The sequence below is a fragment of the Crocodylus siamensis genome, chromosome 1, assembly GCF_052110815.1.
Source record: "Crocodylus siamensis isolate JL-2025a chromosome 1, ASM5211081v1, whole genome shotgun sequence".
NCBI classification, from domain to species: domain Eukaryota; kingdom Metazoa; phylum Chordata; order Crocodylia; family Crocodylidae; genus Crocodylus; species Crocodylus siamensis.
Window position 1 is genome coordinate 240,771,415 of NC_143395.1, and position 14,784 is coordinate 240,786,198.

The 14,784-nt window shown below is 38.1% G+C and overlaps 1 long non-coding RNA gene across 1 annotated transcript; it reads right to left on the reverse strand.

Moving 5' to 3' along the window:
• Positions 1-2,355: 2,355 nt before the first annotated feature.
• Positions 2,356-14,428, reverse strand: LOC149874313 (uncharacterized). The gene is made up of 3 exons (XR_016440053.1): positions 14,383-14,428; positions 7,397-7,513; positions 2,356-2,470 (listed from the first exon to the last, which is right to left on the reverse strand). It is a non-coding gene; the product is annotated as an uncharacterized LOC149874313 (long non-coding RNA).
• Positions 14,429-14,784: the final 356 nt, after the last annotated feature.

Consider the following 14,784-nt stretch of genomic DNA (forward strand, 5'->3'; position numbering starts at 1 on the left):
CTAATTTTGAGATTTTTAAAAGCCATATGGTATCTTTCACAGAACATTTAATCTGCTCATTCATTAAAAACTTTGACCTCACAAGTATTTTTCTCAGTTCAATTAAAAATCTATTACTCTGTTAGTCCATGTATCAATGACACAGAGTTCTCACATCTCAATAAAAGCCAGCCTATAACAAACATGTGCTTGGTGAACATTGGTTCGCTTTGCATGGAACTGGGTGAACTCCCTATAATAAACCATGTATTTGATGGCTTTTGCTCTTTTCAGTTTTCATGAATAGTTTGTCAGCAGACTTCAAATGTCATAAGCTCATGTGTTCTTCCTACAGGATACAGGATCTTGTGTTAGAATTCTTCTTGCTATTTTCCCGGGGGTGATCACCCCAGCTACTGAAGACAGGAAGAAGGAACCTTCCAGTGTGATTCTACAAGAGTAGCCATAGTAGCTGCATTACCTTTGGTTCTCTGCCTCTCACAAGGCTCAGAAGGGACTCACATAAGTGAAGAGTGGGCTTTCGCAACCCTGTCATTTTTTTCTATCTTCATCATCACAGTTCTTGAGTCATTGCCTTTACCTTTTCTGTTCTTTTTCCTTCCTCTTCTTTCACTGCCCCGTTATGCACTGGGACCTTTCCTCTTTCTTTCCCCCCAGCTGCATTTATTACCTATTCTATATCCTTCTCCACATAGAAGCCATATAAACAAACTTGTAAGATGGACCCCAAATTTTCAAAAAAGGAATTTTTTTGCATGTCAGATATTGAATTATTACACTGTTTTGCATAAATTGCTTTAAATTGCACTAAAGTTTGTGAAAATAAAATGTAAAAGTTTTCAGTATCATGAAGTGCACTTTAGTTTCTAATTCATTAAAATAGTCATGAATACTGTATTTTCTATCACAAAATGCATTTTTCTATACAAAAATATATACAAATAAGCTATACCTTATAAGCAGAGTAACAAAAAATAACTGAAATCAAATATTGGCAACTTAAAGATAATGCCATAAGCTTGGTAGCCAACATGATCTGAAATGTAAGACACTACATGGTTTAGTGGTGGATGAATATAAAACGTAGTTCCTTATGTTATCTTAAAGATAACTATTCTTTAAAAGATACTATAATGTGTAATGTGGTACATTTCTAGCATGTAGTAACCAGTACAGATCAGGAATGCAGACATTATAATACAGTGGGTTTCAAATTAAGAGTGATAAAATACACAGAAGAAAATAGACCTGCAAAAAAAGATATATTGGCTCTCTACTCAGAATTTAAAAAGTATTGTTGTTGAAGAGACAAAATGACTTGATCACAAATCTAATAAAAGAGAAGCAGCTAAAGAGATCTGCTAAGCACCCCAGCCTGGAAGACTGAGTGCTTCATGGGTGATTAATAATAGGTAAAATGGAATTGTCATTTTCACCAGAAGAAAGAAACCTAAAAGAGTTCGGCAGAAGTGTAAGTTGGTGCTACATATTTATGAGATGCCATGAATTGCAAATACGTGCAAGGACAGTCTTAACAAGGGCCCCCATTGGGGTTAAGCTTGCCTGTTACTTTTCCAGGCAAGGGTTTGGTCCCTGCTAAAGACTCACACATCATGACTTGCTAGTAAATGATAGAATAGTCTCACTGGGACCGCCACCTGGCTGGGCTTATCTTGAGTCAATCTTGGGTCCCCAGAGGTCACTGAATTCTCTGCAGTCTTAGTCTGCTGGTTCTATACTGCTAGGGTATAGCACACTGGTGTCTTGAAACACTATCTACACAAACTGGCATGACCAGAGATGGGGGTACTATTGGGTCATCTTCCCCTATACTCCTGCCACACAAACTGCAGTATCTACATGTAGTCACTTGGGTTCCTGTGAGCTGGCTGAAAGGATTCACTGGACACCTGGCCCTTCCATCTCAGCCTGAAAGCATCCTTTAGAAATAGGGTCCTGGTTTCCCACCTGGAATCCCCAGGTGTCCATCCTCCATAAATAAAAGAAAACTTGGGCAGGATGTCTGCCCCCCACCATATCCTGGTATGTGTCCTTCCATCTGCAGTCCACAGCCCCTTCCTCTTACTACTGTCATTCTCTTATTGAACCAGACAGTTCAACCAATCAGTGATGGCTTCCTCTGGCCCTGTGAAGTCCTATTTGCCTACAAATAGAGTTTAATATAGTTAAGTTGAGTTTAATATAGTTAAGTCAAGGGAGTTCCCAATACTGCCAGGAACTTAGAGCTTCTGCAGCTCAGGCATGCTGCCAGTGTCCTCTGTGCTTCTGCCTGGGGATTACCTTGCCAGCCACAAAACGGTCCCTTCTGGATTTAGGTCATCCTGACATGAACAGTTGGGTTGGTGCCAAAGCACATGACATCCCCACAGCAGTGGCAGCTGTAAAGGTTGCCTCCTGCTCCCAGTCTGGGAAGAGTGCAAGTGGAGATATCCTCTCTTCTCCTCTCACCCTGTTACAACAATAATTATACAAGTCACAAAAGACCTATCATTATACAAAATTATGTGTGTATAAAAAACTTGGGATTAAGTGTTATTCAAAGCTGTCATTAATTCCTTTAAGAAATGTAAAATTTGAAATCACTTACTAGCAGTAAGCATAACATTCTTTATGAGGCACGTGAAAATCAAAGTTCTGAAGAGGAAGATTTTTGTGACTTCAGTGGTTGTGAAAATGAAGGTAACTTTTGTGGATTCATTGACAAACTATGAAAAACATTATGTTTTCAAAGTAAGAAAACTCAGCATAAAACATTGTAAAGCCTGTTGCAGCTTGGACTGTTGAAAATGTATTTTAGAATGTACGAAGTGTTACTGCTGTATTTATTGTAATAAAAAATTATGAAATTTTTATGCTTTTGGGTGGTTTCCACATACACTGGTGTGCTTAGACTCTAGAACAATTATTCGCAACAGTTTTAGGCTCCAGGCACCCCCCAATAGATTCAAGGCACCCCTTGTTAAACTAGAGGCACCCTTCTGAAAATAGCAACTCAGATTTTTTTGAATTGTTTACTATAGAATAATAATAGTTATTCTTCTGCTGCAAAAAACTTAGCTAGAACACAAAAGGGCAGAATGTTCTTGACCATATAAATTCCTGTTTGGGATCACTGGGTTTACCGATGAGATATGTTTGCACACCTAACGGTGCTAACATTTCATAGCACCCTTGAAAAAAAGTCAAGACACTCTAAGATGCTGTGGCACCCTGGCTGAGAATCACTGCTCTAGAAAATATCATTTGTTTTCCATTTTACTTGCCTAGTACTATGCTTGAGTCCACATAGTTCACAGGTAATTCTAAAAATCTTTAAATTCGCAAATTTTCAAACCAAATTTCAATGTCTCCGCCTTAACAAAACAGTGATAATTGCCCATTAGGAAACATTTTCTTCAAGCTGTCCCAGCCAGAATGGTACTCAAGGGTAGTCTAGAAATGTTGAAATATATTTTGAAAATGAAACGTTATGGCTAACTGCTTTTACATAGTTTCTCTTCATGCTCCCTACCTTACTGTTTCATTAAAACACAGTATCCCAGGTGTACTTATGACAAATTGTGCACCTAGGTGTTTTAAGGCTCTTTAGATTCCTCCAGGACATGACAAAATCCACCAGAAATAATACGAATGTTCATTTCTTTTGCTAGCAAGGCCAAAGATCTCAAAGTATTAAAGATAAGCCTGGGTGGATCAGTTCAGCTTATTTCAATGGTAATCAACCTCAAATCAATGGGTTATATCCAACACACAGAGCTGTGTCATCTGACTTATGGGACTCCCCATTGATCCAGAAATGTGGCAGAAGGGGAAGGATACTAGTGTTAATCACCACTTCCCTTGCTGCCAAATTTCTAGATCTTGTGGAGCCCTACGGGCCAGATGTTGTGGCTATGGTTGCTAGATTGAGCTGGTGCACAGGGTCACTCTGAGGCTATGTAAGCATATACAGCATGAGTTATGGGTGATAAACAGCACTATAATTTAAATCAAACATGCTATCCAAAGAATAACCAAATTGCAGGGAAAGTGTGGATGCCAGGCTTTGCCATTTTCAGGGAACCTAAACCAAAGCTGCAGAAATATAACTGAATAGCAAGCCGAGGGCCTGTGTATTACTGTGTATTACAATTGCATCCTAAAACATTAATAACTAAGGTGACCAAATGCATTCATAGTTATTTTGCTATCATAAATGTATTTTTGCTAGGATGTTCAAATGATTATGACACAAAGGCAGCCTTGAGATTGGAAAGAGTGAAGCAGCCTTGTCAGGCCACAGAGCACAGCTAGTAAATAACTGACCAAGGGCCAAAAGGCAATCCAGAAAGAAGATAAGAAATCTGTCCTTCAGCTAGCTCAAAACTATAGCAGAAATACAACTATAAATTTCAACTGATTAACAAGATCTTGATTAAAGTAAAGATTACAAGATGATTAACAGACTGGGGTCAGCCACCTAAAAATAAAGAGCCTTAGTTAAGTTGATCCCTTGACCCCTTTCCCAGAGCACTAAAATCTGGTTCCATCCAGTTCCAAAACTCCATGAAACAAATACATTTAAATAAAGCTAATTGTTGATCAAATATTAGCATGTCAAATCAACCATCAAATCAATTTTGGGCCTGGGTCAAGCAACAAATTGAACCTTTTCCCAAAGCTCAGAATGAAAAAATCAACTCAGCAAGAGTCGCCAAGAAAGCAGAGATGCCTGGCCAGCAGACCTGTTCTTCCTGAATACAAGGTAGCCTAAGCATTGTCTTTATTAGTACTTGTCATGGAAAAAAACTTTGAGTATATGCTGCCAACACAGAAGAGGTTAAACTGACATGCGCGGTTTGAAGCTGTGAGTGGAAATTTCCAAGGCTCACCCAGTCCTTGCCCCCTGGGTGACCTGTGGAGCTGTCAATCATTCCTGACCTACTTTCCCCACAGACATGCTCAGTCTGTGTCAGCTCCTGACTGAGAGCATGCTCAGTCAGAACCTGACATGAGGTAATCAGACTAGAAATTTCTCTGCGGAGAGCACGCTGATTGGCTATCAAATTGATATAAAAGTTCTGTGAGCCCCTCCCTCAGGGTGGAGATCGCGTGGACTAGAGACAGAGGCTGCTGCTGCAGGGACTGTTCTCTGAGTCAGGCTTCAGGGCCTATTGATCTCCTCCTTCGACTCTGTTGATACTCGCTTTTGTACTCATCTGGCTTCTGACTTACCTTTGAGCGAACTAACGGCTTACGATTTTGGATCACCCTCTGGACTTTGTTTAACCCGGCTCCGGACCATCGACCTTGGCTTCTCTTTTTCGACTACGACTGGCTCAATCCCTCTAACCTGACATCTTCGCAGCTTCATCTTCTGGCTACCGACCTTGGCTTTTCGTATTCGACCACCCGATTTGTCCATTGCTGTGGACTGGCGTCACGCGACTCGTTACCTATGCATTACAGTTCGTTTTATGTTACATCCATTAATGAGCTGTTGACCAGCCCTGGGACTAGGTCTTCGGACTGAACCTCGTGGGCCAACAGACCCCTTTGTTGTCTGTGCGTTATTACTGTAACCGAAGAAAGCAACTGTGTGCCTCCGCTTCAAAGCATGAGTAAAATAAACCATCTTTATTAAACCACTATGCCTGGGTACTTCTCAGACTCCAAAGCCGCTAATCCCACCTGTCCGTGCCAATAGCCACCACCCGGCCAATCCACCGTGACCGCGACCCCGAGCTTGGCTTGCCAGCTCTGCCGGGTTCATCGCGACAGTACTAATAAGCCTTTGCTACTGCATATCCTAATAAAGCCTGCAAACCATCCCTGCAATACTCAACTGGCCCACAGGACACAGAAGTTTGAGTACCACTGGTTATCTTAAATCCCATAAAAACTTTGGAAAGCGCCTTCCCTAATATGAGAAGATAACAAACAGTGGATTTACGGCTTAAAAATAAACAGAGCAAACAATTTTTGAGGTGATTTGCAAAGTTTCTTGAAAACAACAAGCATGATGGGATTGATTAAGTCTGAAAATCCACTACATCTGGAGGTAAATAAAAAATTAGGACTTGTGCAAGGAGTTATGGCTGCTCTGTAGAATTAAAGGGAAATATTATTTTAAATTATGATATTTGAAGGCCAATAGACAATATAATGGACATAATGATATTTAGAATACTTTTTTGGTTTTGACTTATGATCAGTCCTAAGAACTGGATATAGAAAAGAACCTAAGAAAGAAATTTTTTGTATAGTCTTGAAAGCTTTTACTTCTAAAAGATCATCTGATGGAAGAAGATTTCTCAATGCAAAAAATCTACAGGAATACATGTTGCACTTTCTCTATTCCTTTTGTGCCATTTTAAGGTAAGTTCACTGAAAACTGATGAATACTCAAAGGTAACATTTCACCATTGATTTATCTAATGACAAACTTCAGGAGTCTTGTTGAAAGATAAACTTAAAAACATTTGTTTAAACTATGTGTGCCATCACTGCTTCCTTAAAATATATAACGATGTTATCAAATGCATTTATCTAGGGCTGATGGAGGAACGGGAGAAGAATAAATGAAGTCCCTGACTCTCCTCTGCTCTCTTTTTCTGAGAACTTGCTGGATTGAAGTAGAATGGCAATACCATAATTGGTACAGATTTGAGGTTCCATTATTTAAAGAACAATTGAAAAAGTGTAGAAAATAGTGGTTTACCTGATAGGAAAATAAAAGAAATATTTGACCTTTAAAAAAATAAGACTTATTGTGGACTGGAAGGACACAGATTTGTCAAGATAAACCTCCAACTGCAAATCCCATGATAGCCATCATACACTACCTATAGAATAGGATGATATATGAACTAAACAATAATGCATATAATTATTAAACAAATGGCAGTTATGATTATTGGGCTGCAGTTATAAAAGAAAAATGCTAAATTATAATGGGGAAATATAGTAGGGTAAACAAACAGTTGTGTGATGAAATTGTTTTTGTTCTCTTTTTTTATCTCAGATTACAAAAAAGTATAATGAAGTATAAAAAATTACTTATACATGTAGTTGTATTTCTAACACAGTAAGATCTACATCTGCATCTGCAATACACAGTGCAAATGAAAAAAATAAATCTAATAAATACAAAATAAAGAAGAACAAATACCCCACAACAGTACAACAGAATGCTGGAATTGTTATCGACATAGAAATCATGACATTTAAATACAAAATGAAAACAAGAACAAATCTATCACATTAGTATAACAGAATCTTTGAATGCTATTCACATAGAAATCATGATATTCAAAACGGTGTTTTCCATGGGAATTGCTACTTAGATTCTTCACATATACCATAGGCAGAAATTACTTATCAGCAATCCACATACTTTTTTATATTCCATGTCTCTTGCTCGTGCTCTTGCCCATGGATAATTTAGGGTGCTCAGTATCTTGAAGGATCAAAGCCAGATACACTATTTATGTCCTTGAGCCTTGGTCTATGTCTGTTTAAAACATTTTGAATAAAAGCATAAAGACAAAAACTATATTATCATGTAGAGTAGATGCTGAGCCACATGTAAGTTAATGTTCTACATATAAAACAGTGCCAGGAATGAGAACATAGAAAATGTATAGACTGTGCCAAATTCATATAACACAAGGTTCTAGCAACTCAGCTGAAGAATATGTATTTGGCTTCAACTTTTCAGCAGGATTGGTAACGTGCCAAAAAATACCAAGCATGGGACCACCTTTGCATTCAAAGAAACTATCATAATTTCAAAGAATTAAACCAGATGCACATGCAGAGGAAGTTTTTTTGACTATTAATTCTTATAGTTTATGGTTCACTACTAACCTACCTTTTAAGGATGGAAAGAAATATGAAATGATTCAGAGACAAATGAGGAAACCAATCTGGCTGAAGCATTTGAAATAAAGAGCATATGAAAATATGTAAAGCACTATTGGAAGACTACGAGCACAGAATCTTATTCAGTCTTTAAAATATAGGTTGGCAAAGGTTGGCAGTCAAATTGCAAACATTGCCAGCTGGACATGTTCTGTACTTGGAAATACACTCTAACAAATGCCATGAATGGTTTTCATACTGACAACTACTTTCCGTTATGAAAAGTTCTGCTTTCTTTACAACAGATGCCAATCTTGGGAGGAGCCATAAATATACATACATGAAATTCTGTCAACTCTTGGGAAACTATGCATATTAGATGAAATGAGTGTCATGAAATACAATGAGGTTTTCAAATAATAGTGAAGTCATATTCAGTTATAGTTCATTGACTCCTGTCTCTAACAGAAAATATAGACAGTGAAGGAGCTTAGAGGAATGGCTTACAGGACATTACTATTGACTGTAAGTCAGAATATTGGCAATGAGTTTCAGAAAGATTGCAGAACACGTAACCTCCTGCTATGAGAGTACTGCTTAACATGACAAGAGGATCATTAAATTGCATAATTTTGAGCAATCTCACACATGATATGAACATGGACAAATGAACTATTTTCTTCTGCATGTTTTTTTTTTACCTAGGTTTGTTTTCTAGGAAATCTAAGATGATTTATAGATTTGAAATTTCAAATATAAAATATTCTCACAAAAATTGGGCTACAGGGAGGTTGATGAGTGCTGCGGGAGTGCTCAATAAAAGGAAGTTGCCCTAAAAATGTCTCAGTTAATTGATAAGATGTAATTTGATGACACTTAAGGACATGTAGCATTGTTCCTTGGTTTTATAGGAACAATAAAATTTCTTGCTGTATACTGAAAAGGGCCATCCAATAAAGAAATGTCTTTGAATAATCACTGTCCAAAATCATTGTCCAAGTAACTGAAAATTGCTGAAGGCATATAGTTGAAGAAGCAATAAATATATTGCTCGTATTGTATGCTTATATAATAAAATTATAAATAACTATATGGTTATTCTTAAAGTCAAATATCTTTAGCTAGCACTTAATCTTATGAAAGACAGATGGACCTTTTCCTTTAGCAGTAAAGATCCTCAACATTCTCTGGTGTTTTCTGTTATTTGGGGTACTTGTGCACAATAGCTTGTCTAACATCTCTCCCACCATATATTTGGTTCAATAAAAAATAAAACACCAAATAGTCTTTCTTCTCACTGATTTCCTGGACAATCACAGCTATAACAATATTCCAATCTTACTGTTTACTTCTAGAGGCAAGCTAAAAACCTGAAGTCTGAGACAGTTAGTTTCTAGACCTCACAATCATAGTTCTACTATGACCAGAAAAATGAAAGTGTTTTTTATTTATCCTTTATGAATGAAAGGTTTCATAATGCCATATTGATCAAATATGCACGCACAAAACTGGGAGGCATTGCAAACACTTCAGGAAAAAAGATTAAAATTCAAGAAGATGGGAAAATAGTTGAACTGAGCAACAAGTAATAGATAACAAGGAGAAATAAAAAGTCAAGTAGTGCACATAGGAATGGAAAAAAAAATGTAGACACAGGAATTGGGATAACTGGCTTAACAGTAGCACAACTGAGAAAGATATGAGGACTACAGTGAAGTAAGCCTGTGTGAAGCAGCAAGTATTCACTTCTGATTTGGATTTGGCTGATTCGGAGGGACAGTAATTTGATTTATTGAACCAATTCAGATTCAGAGATTTGGCACCAATTCAGAGATTTGGCCATAAAGTACAATGAGGACTCACTAAAATACCTATAAGTTTGTCATTTGTTTTGCAGATTCAGATGAAAACAGCAAAGATGGTAGCCCCTTCTGAGGGCATGAAGCCTGCCAAGTTTCACGGAGATAGGTGCAGGGGTTTCTGTGAAAGTGCCCCTCCAACTGTTGAAAGCAGGCACAGATCACTTCAGACACAGCTTTATATGCTGTTTCTATGTCTCGCCCACACAGCACTGTGATTGGAAGAGAACTCAGAGAAAGATCACAGTCACTGGCCAGCTACAAATGTCAGTATGAGAGCAGTCTTCCCCCCCACCCCAGCCTTTTCCATACATAGAAGATCACCTCATCCCCCTCCCTCTTCTCAGTTTCTGTTTGCTGCTAGCCTTCCAAATCTTCAAATCTCTCTGAATTGATTCGGAGGCTTCTGATTTGATTCGGACCTTTTAATGGGTCTCCCAATTCAATTCAGATTTGGAGATTTGGCTGCTGAATCAGGCCAAATCTCCTTCAAATTGAATCGGCAACTGAAGCTTTGCACAGTCCTACAGTGAAATGGAAGTTCGACAAGGGTCAGCGATGTGATCTTTTCAGAAAATATGTAACACTTGGTTGCAATGGAAACATTGTGTACAAGGCATTGGAAGTATGAAAATACGCATATCACTACTCAGCTTTGGTTGGGCCCCAGCAAGAATACTGTGTACAGTTTTGGCCACCACATTAAGAAATTTGAAAAAGGGTTGAAAAGTAAGCTGTACGAAGAGATTTTGTAGGAACTAGTAGGGATGTTTAGTTTGGAGACATGATAGCTGGGGCATGATAACAATTTTCAAATATTTGAAAGGCTGCCACAACAAAGAGGAACAACTGTTCTCCCCTGTCACAGAGGGCCAAACACAAGGCAACAATTTTGAATTGCAGCCAAGCAGATTTAGATTAAATTTCAGGAAAGAAACTTTCTATCTATAAAAATGTGTACAACATGTAGGAAAGTTGTACAAGTCTTGTTCACTAGAGGTTTTGAAAAAGAAGCTAGATAGGCATCTGACTAGGATGTTTTAGGAAAAGTGAATCCATATCTATGGAAGGGAGTTGGCTAGATGATCCCTTCTAACCCTATGGAGTCTATGATTTCACAACAAGGTGTTGACTAAGCCCAATTTGCAGGGCAAAGCTTCTTCCAACTAGATATCAAAAGAAGTAGCTGCTTGCAAAAGTGCTTGACACACTGGGTTCTGAGCTCTTTAAAAAAAATCATAATCCATGCATCTCTACTGAAGTTGCTGGTTCTGAGAACTTTTGACAATTTGGCCCTGTTTCAAAATCAGTATCTAAACACATTAGAACAAAGCCAGATCCACACAGATTTCCTGCTATACAGATTAAGTGTGTCCTATATAGATTAATGATGATTCTTGAGGCTTTAAAACTGACATAAACTAGAATGAAAAGTTTTATTTTGGTTATAAATTGCAAGTGTTTTCCCTGAGTTATATATGTGATTTTTAAAACTGAAAGGAGAAAAAAAAAAGAGGAATGAAAAAAAGAGTTAGAGGCAACTAACAACTAACAGGCTCTAATTTTTTGCCCAATCACTTCTGCAGATCAAAGCAGCTGCATGCTGATGCCATTTTGCAATGCTCTCCTAAGGATCAAATAATGGCTAGGGTTAATCAGTGTATTGCATATTCTATTTTTACCCTCTCCCGCATTCAACATACCCTACTCTGGAGGTTATGGGGAAGAAGATTAAGAGCTAGATTTCCCACTTTTACCATCACTGGAGACTTCCCCATGGCTGGGGAATAGTAGTAAGATTTTTTTTGGTCAGTGTTCTTGAATTTACCTACTCATTGGTATCCATGGGACAATACTTGTTTCCCAGAGATACTGTCTCAGGCTGTTGCTCACCCAGACAGACCTGAGTCTGAAATGACACTCTAAAAATACTTTAAACTTTTCTTTTTCATAACCATTAGGACTAGGGACATATTATTTAGAACATAAAGTGTGAAATTCCATTGTTACAATGTAACTCTAGGATCTACATGTTATCTGACCCTGCTCTTTATCCTGAAGAATATGAGATAAAATTGGGAAGGCCAAGGTATGATTTGAGATATGACTGGCAAGGGAAATAAAAGGCAGTAATAAGGGTTTCTACATGTATGCCAAGAGGAAGAGGAAGACCAAACAAACTGTAGGTCCTTTGTGGAATGCAGAAAGCAATCCAGTCAGAGATGATGCAGAGAAGGCTGAAGTATTTAATACCTTTTTTACTTTACTGTCCACAGATACCGGCTACCAGATCACAAGCACATTGGGTAACAAAAGGAAGGAGTCAAAGATCCTATAATAGTAGCAGAACAGGTTAAGGATTACTTAGAAAAGATGGATGCTTTCAGGTCAGAGGGATGGGATGCACCTTGGGGCATTGAAGAAAATGTCCAAAGTAGTTTAGGAGCCATTGGCTATCCTCTTTGAGAATTCATTGAAGGTCCTGGATAGATAGAAAAGGGCAAATATAGTGCACATCTTTAAGAAAGAGAAGAAGGAGTTTCCAGAAAATTACAGAGCAGTCATTCTGACATTGATAGCTGGAAAGATTATGGAGCAGGTCTCAAGGATTCTATTGTAAAGCACCTAGAGAAGAACAAGATGATTAGGAAGAGCCTGCATGGATTCGCCAAGAGCAAGTCCTGCCTGATCAACTTGATTTCCTTGTATGATAAGGCGACAAGCTTTGTGGATGTAGGGAGAGCAGTGGATGTGACATAACCCTGACTTGTAGCAAGGCTTTTGACACAGTCTCCAGCAATATCCTGCTTAACAAGCTAAGGAAATGTAGCTTGTCAGTATTCAGCATTAAGGAGGCCTCCTGGAGTACTGTATTCAATTTTGGCCCCCACATTTCAAGAAGGTTGTTCACAGATTATAAATATCCCAGCAAAGAACAACAAACATGATTACTGGCCTGGGGACAGTGACTTCAGAGGAAAGGCTGATAGAGTTAAGGTTATTTAGCCTGGAGAAGAGATGAGTGTTGGGGGAACTGATGATAGTCTTAAAATACCTTAAGGGTGATTATAGAGAGGATGGAGATGGGATAGTCTTTGTGGCCATGAAGGACAAGACTTGGATCAAGGGCTTCAAGCTACAGCAGAGGAAATTTAGGTTGGATATTAGGAGGATTTTTTTTTACTGTGAGGGTGGCCAAGCATTGGAACAGACTACCTAGAGAAGGTATGGAATCACAATCCCTGGAAATTTCAAAAGCAGGTTGGACAGACACTTCATTGGAATGGTTTAGCCAGGGATGTCCTGCAGGGGGCTGGGCTAGATGACCTCATGAGGTCTCTTCCAGCCAAGCCTGCTTTTCTATGATCTTGTATAATCTCAAACATGTGTGTGCATGTGTGTGTATGCTTGTTAGTAATCATAACCATATGTTTTGCTTGAGAGAAAAACAAAAATATAAAATCATGTTAACTGTGGCTATCAACACCACCCACAATCTTTATTTTTATATAGTATTCATCCAATTTGTCACCATTTCCCAATGATAGCCCACAACACTATTATTATCCTTCATATGTCTCCTATCCCAAACCAAAATGTCTTTTTTCTCCCTATTCAACTCAATCTCTTATTTCTATTCTTTACTTGGCCCACTTCCCAGGCTCATGTATTCTCTCTGCATTGCTTCAGTTAATTACTGCCAGCCCCATTACTTATTGCCACTTGTGAACTGCTGTAATATAAGGTGTTTGTCACTTACCCCAAGGTCATTGCTAGCCCTGTTTTCATTTAGTTGTATTCCCTATCGAGTAATATTGATGGTGGCACAGTATGAAGCATTTTCAGATCACACTGACCCGACATGAGGAAGCAAGCGTATTCACCTTAGGTTACTTCTGCTGAGTAAGCCTTTAGTTCTTACCAGTGCTATGCTGAGAATGTTAACTGTAAGTCATCACAGTGACCTGGGAGGCAACATAAAAATTCGCTCACTATAGCTTTTGTAGCTTGAAAGGTGACATTGGCTGTTTTCCCCTGAAACCTTCCTGCTTACTGGTAATCTTTTATTTCCACTTGATCCTGCAAGTAAATGTAAAACCAATGTTTCCAATTCTTGAATAGCTAATATGACAGATAACCCTTTCCCCTTAATGTAAAAAGAATATTTCTCACTATTATGTTCTGGGGATTCATCTTCTTATGTTTTAAAGGTCTAAAATCCTTAATCCAAAATGCTTACCTTGTAATCATATTAACAGCTGATTACCTGATCATAGAGACTTAATGAGCATAAGCTTATCTGTTCTTACTTGCTTTCATTGCTCCCCTTACAACTTCTTTACTAGGACGAAACTGCTTATCTGATTAACTCCCTTTTGTCTCTTGTACCATGTGCATTTTACATGTAGCTTCCAACTCCTGAATCCTGCATTCTGTATTCATATAGGCCACACTGACACGCTCCTTTTTTGCTCACTTTTTTTCTTAAAGGAGAATGATAATGGCTATCTTAAAATCGTTCTTATCAGTAAATGAGAACTCTCATGACTTTATTTAAATATTCTTGATGGAACCGATATAAGAGAAGAATCAAGTCCATAGTCTTTCATGCATTAAAAAAAACACAGCAGGTAACCTTTAAGGTCCATATGCTACTTACCTGAACTACATTATGGCTATGTAAATGGCCTTGGCATGGATCTCTGGATATCTCGGTCCTTTTCTGGGCTCTGCTACTACCCCACTACTTCATCCTAGTCTTTGGTTAATCTTTTAACTTTTCTGTGAAGTGACTTGTAAAATAGGAACAATGATACAGATTTCCTCTGTAAAAGACTTTGAGATGTATACATAAGGCTGAGATATTTTTTTCCTGGAGTGTTCTTCTGTTTGCAACCTTTTCACATTTTGCTGATTTTATTTTAGATTATCTGTTCTATGGATCAGGATATTGGTTTTGATTTCTTTAGAAAATTACAGTGTATACCTGTGAAACTATGAATAAAATACAAACCATGTTCACTGGATAAAAGGTTCCAACTATATGCTAGAGGTGAAATAA